Source organism: Chrysochloris asiatica, unplaced genomic scaffold (assembly GCF_000296735.1).
Source record: "Chrysochloris asiatica unplaced genomic scaffold, ChrAsi1.0 scaffold00299, whole genome shotgun sequence".
NCBI classification, from domain to species: Eukaryota; Metazoa; Chordata; class Mammalia; order Afrosoricida; family Chrysochloridae; genus Chrysochloris; species Chrysochloris asiatica.
The window spans coordinates 3,396,977-3,401,743 of record NW_006408817.1 but is presented as its reverse complement, the minus strand read 5'-3'; the positions used below and the strand labels follow the sequence as shown (position 1 = coordinate 3,401,743).

At 46.7% G+C, this 4,767-nt stretch overlaps 1 pseudogene; it reads left to right on the top strand.

Annotated features, from left to right (window-relative positions):
* Positions 1-2,763: 2,763 nt before the first annotated feature.
* On the top strand, positions 2,764-3,875 carry LOC102827605 (annotated as a pseudogene).
* The last annotated feature ends 892 nt before the right edge of the window (positions 3,876-4,767 follow it).

The following is a 4,767-nucleotide window of genomic DNA, read 5'->3' as shown; positions in this document are numbered from 1 at the left end:
TTTCAGTGTATTGTCCATTTCTGATATTTTATCATGAATCAGCTGGACTTCTTTTTGCAGGTTTTGGATTGTTTCCAGTGCAGTATCTATCTTGTTTGATTGCTCCTGTAGCTCTTTCCTGACTTCTTCCTTATTTTCCTTCACCCCTTTTTGGAGCATTTGAATTTGTTTCCATATTATTCTTTTGAATTCCTTCTCAGGCAGATCCAGAGTCTGCTCTTCTACTGGAGAGTCTGTGTCTGCTTCCAGCTCATTTGTCTCAGTTACTTTTTTTCTGTTTTTGGACATGTGTTAATACCTTTAATTGTGTTTTCTTGGACATTTTCAACAGTTATGTGAGTTTTTAATGCTTAAATGGATCTACGTTGCTTTTTTTAAAACTTGCTGTGCATCTCCTGGTTGATATGATCTGGTGATAGGCTTCGCTTTTCATGTGTAATGCCTAGCAGTTGGTTTTGGCTCTTGTCCAGATGATGGAGTACTATAGGGTATGCTTGTAGCTTAGCTGTATGGGCACAGTTGTTGTATCTTCTTGGGTAAGGTAGGGGGAGAAAGAGTGAGGCCAAAAGGACCAAAGACAGAAACAATATAAAAACAGAGATAGAAACAATCCATTAAAAACAAAAATAAAATTGTGATTGACACTGTTCACTGGCCTTTGGTGTGCAAAGTGTTCCACCTAGGTAAACTATGGGGTGGATTCCCAGGGCCAAAACATCATAAGAAACAGCCTGCGGGTTTCCTCTCTGTGTTGTTGGAAAACAGTGGGTGCAATGCTGGACCATTTTGGGGATGTGCTCCCATCCTCCTGGAAGCATTTTGGCTGTGCAGTGAGGGCATGATCGGGGTGAAGTGGAGAGATACTTGAAAATGAAAAGTGAAAGATGAAAAATCGGTCACACCTCTTCCTTCAGGCACTGCTCCATGGCTTCTAGAGCTGGGTCACTGCCTCCACTCAGTGCCTATTCTTTGATGGTGGGGAAGAAGGAACTTTTGGGGCATGTTTCCTTCATCTCAAGACTTCTCTGCATGAGTGTCTTGGGCTTCCTTGTAGCATTGCAATCTTAGAAAAGACTTCTTATGTAATAACTGACTTTCTCCAAAAAGACTATTCTGAGACAATGGAAAAATACCAATTTCTTAAAGGTTTGTGCCTTAAAACTGTTGTACAATCACTCCTGGCATATTCTTTTTGCCGAAGCAGTCAGAAATACTGCGCAAAACCAAGAGGGAGGAACATGCACTGCTCAGTGTGTCGAGTGTCAAAGAACATGCAGCTAGTTTAAACCTGCCAAATACAAACTACGCTTTCCATATACCCCTTCACTTCCAACAACAACACAATACCAAGATTCAGATGCTTGTGTCAAAAAGTCTAATGGGAAAGTCTCAGAACCATCAGCCATGTCAAAAACCAAAATCATTCCTCTTCAGGTGTTTTTTGTATCTGTGAAAGGTACTATTATCTATCAGATGAATAAGTAAATAAAACAAAGATTGTCCCTGACACCACTCATACACATTTTGTTCAATACACTACATGTCCTGCCGATTTCACTTTAAAAATATTTCTAGTTGTTATTTTTAAGCTAGTTTGTGTTTTTAATCAATTCTATAAAAATGATTTCTTCAGAGTAATTTATCATTCAATTATAAAAAGAATTATGAAAAAGTAGCTTCATTCCTCTCAAAACTGGTTATTTCTTGTTTACAAATCTGAAGCTAACAAGGAGCTACATATCCCCTCTCTTTAATTAAAAACTACATAATTTTAATTATGCCTTACAAACCATATGAATAAAGAAAAACCTAGAGAAAGAAAAGTAGTGTTTTGTTTTGTTTGTTCTATAAAAATCTAATTACCACTTGTCTTTCATTGAACAATGAATTATACTTTATGATACAGTTTACATAAAGCTTTAAGATATATCACTTTGCCAATTTCAGCAAATCTGCTATCTTACAACATGAACTGCACCATTGAAGTAATACAATTTTAAAAACAGTTTTTATGGTGAATTGAGTGATAGTTTACATGGGAGAATATCAGTTTTACTCTCATTGTTTCATTGCAATGATTACAATCTCCTCCATACAGCATCATTCAATAGTATTTGCTTCTATTCCCTCTGTTTTGTTTTGTTTTGTTTTGTTTTGTTTTGGGGGAGGATGTGCACAAAAACACTCAGGAATATATTATTATTTAAACAACCAAAGGGCACATTCTGAAGGCCTGCCTCTTTGTCCACCAGCACACAGCCTTTCTCTTTCCATGAGTCTAGAGTCCTCATCTGCTCTATCGTCCCATGTCCTTATATCTGCCTCCATTTCTGGTGTTGCTGTTTCTCTAGGTAGGGTCACACATTCTACTAGTGCTCTTCTCCCTTGATGGTCCTAGAATTCTCTGTTCCTGGACTGTAAGATTAACTACTCCCCACTTTTTGTTGGATTGAATTTGTGCAAAATGGTAAACTGTTAGGTAATTCAGGAGGAACAATGCATACACAATCCAGAGAAACGGGACTTTGGAGCTCATGTAGGCTAGACAAGCTAAGGGAATCAAGATCTCAGAAAAATATTCCAAACAAGTTCACATCAAATATTCAGGTCAATGAGCTTAGAAAATAAAATACCTGGAAGGGGTTCGATGGAACAAGCAACAAGAATGGAATTTGAGGGCATCGGAGGTGGCGGTGGCCTGCAGACACGCCTGGGCCGCGGGGGCCTCGCCAGTGGCTTCATGGCCCGCGGGCTGTAGCGACCATGTCGGCGGTGGTGCACATGCTCGGCTGCTGCCTGCTGCCGGCAGAGGCGGGTAGCGCGGTCCGCAACACGGAGCTCGAGGAGCAGAGGTGCAGCCTCGACGTGACGCGCTGCTGGCCCGGAAGCGGAGGCGGCTGGTCAAAGTGCTGTTGCTGGGCACCGGCGAGAGCGGCAAGTTCACCTTCCTTAAAGCAGATGCGCATCATCCACGGCCGCGAGTTCCATCAGAAAGCGCTGCTCGAGTTCCGGGACACCATCTTCGACAACGTCCTCAAGGGCTCGAGGGTCCTTGTGGACGCCCGAGACAAGCCGGGGATCCCTTGGCAGCACTCTGAGAATGAGAAGCATGGCTTGTTTCTGATGGCCTTCGAGAACAAAGACGGACTGCCCTTGGAGCCGGCCACCTTCCAGCTGTACGTCCCTGCCCTCAGTGCCCTCTGGAAGGACTCCAGCATCCGAGAGGCGTACAGCCGCAGGAGCGAGTTCCAGCTGGGCCAGTCGGTGAGGTACTTCCTGGATAACCTGGACCAGATTGGTCAGCTGAATTACTTTCCTAGTAAGTAAGACATCCTGCTTGCCAGGAAAGCCACTAAAGGCATTGTGGAGCATGACTTTGTCATCAAGAAGATCCCCTTCAAGATGGTGGACGCGGGCAGCTAGCGGTCCCAGCGCCAGAAGTGGTTCCAGTGTTTCGACCGGATTACGTCGATCCTGTTCATGGTGTCGACCAGCGGGTACGACCAGGTCCTCATGGAGGACAGACGCATCAACCAGCTGGTGGAGTCAATGAACATCTTCGAGACCATCGTCAACAACAAGCTGTTCGTCAACGTCTCCATCATCTTGTTCCTCAACAAGACCGACCCGCTGGTGGAAAAGGTCAAGAGCATCAGCATCAAGAAGCACTTCCCCGACTTCAAAGGCGACCCCCACCGCCTGGCAGATGTGCAGCGCTACTTGGTCCAGTGTTTGACCGCAAGAGGCACAACTGCAGCAAGCCGCTCTTCTACCACTTCACCACTGCCATTGACCCGGAGAACATCCGCTTCGTGTTCCATGCCGTGAAGGACACCATCCTTCAAGAGAACCTGAAGGACATCATGCTGCAGTGAGGAGACCCCACAGCTGCCGGTTGCTGAGTCGTGGGGACCAGGAAAACTACTGAGCATCTGTGACCCCTCACCCAGTCTCTCTTCACAGGAACACGGCTCCTTCCGGATCTCAAGGCCTTGTGGGTGTCCGGGGGCGGTACATGCCCATGCTCCCTCTTCAGTAGCAAAAAGTTCAAACACCCAGTGGCCTTGGAGATGGCGTCTCTAACTCCAAGTCTTCCATGAGGTAAACTAAGTCCAATGTGAGTCTGCAGGTGACCCGTCAGCACCCCCAAGCTCAGAGCGCTCGAGCCGGCCCCTGGCCCAGCCTTAGGGTCTGACCCACCCGTCACCTTTTTAAAACTCTGGTGCCAATTTCCCGAGAGATGTTTGTCTAGCCAAGCAGCCTCCCGAGTCTTAGCAGCAAAACTCGGCTGACGGGGACTTGCGGGTTCCTTGCCTTCCACAGGGGCCCGCCCAACAACAGCACAGAGTGTTTCTCCCTGTGTGCATACAGCATGCTGTCCCCTCCTCTCCACACGCCAATGGCACAACCAAACCAAGTGGCCTTGCAGATGACTTTCCTGCATACAAGGTGCCGGCCGCAGCTTCATTGGTTGCATATAGATCTCCACACTGTTCCTGGAAGCCCACGGCCTCTGGAGAAATCCCAGTCCCTCCAGACTGCAGCCGGCTCCTGTGTGCAGCTCTCCGGCAAAGCCACCTCTCCTCCCGGGACCTGCCTTCCACTGCCGAACGAACACACACTACGTATCACACACTACACATCACACACACAGGACACCACACAAACATCTCACACACGCATGACAAGCAAACACAGGCACACATTCTCCAGCGGTCAGAGCTGCTGAGGGGACCTGACAAAGCTCCACCCACTTGTACGGGTGCC